Source organism: Penaeus monodon, chromosome 13, assembly GCF_015228065.2.
Source record: "Penaeus monodon isolate SGIC_2016 chromosome 13, NSTDA_Pmon_1, whole genome shotgun sequence".
Lineage (NCBI taxonomy): Eukaryota > Metazoa > Arthropoda > Malacostraca > Decapoda > Penaeidae > Penaeus > Penaeus monodon.
Window position 1 is genome coordinate 47573946 of NC_051398.1, and position 388 is coordinate 47574333.

Here is a 388-nt window from a genome sequence, read left to right on the forward strand (position 1 = left end):
CTTCTTTTTCTTCTTCCACTTCTTCTATTTCTTCTTCTTTTTCTACTTCAACTTATTCTTTTTCTTCTTCTTCGTCATCTAGAATGATTTACCGATGAAGATGAGACTGGCTCTATATCATTCAGGAAAGCGATGTTTTTTTATGGTAATATTTTCCATAAAAAAAGTTGATATATGACTGAAAGATCCGGGTTTTTTATCTTAACGAAAATTGCACACCTTTGGCGAGGTATAAAATGAACAGGTAAGCTGAGAGCATTGTCATTCTGAATTAAGTTATCATTTCCTATTTTCGTTTTTTTCTTTTTTCCAAAAAAAAAAGAATAATAGGTTTTTAATATCTCAAGATGAACAGGTTGTAAAACAGATATTGCTAATGAAAAAAAGA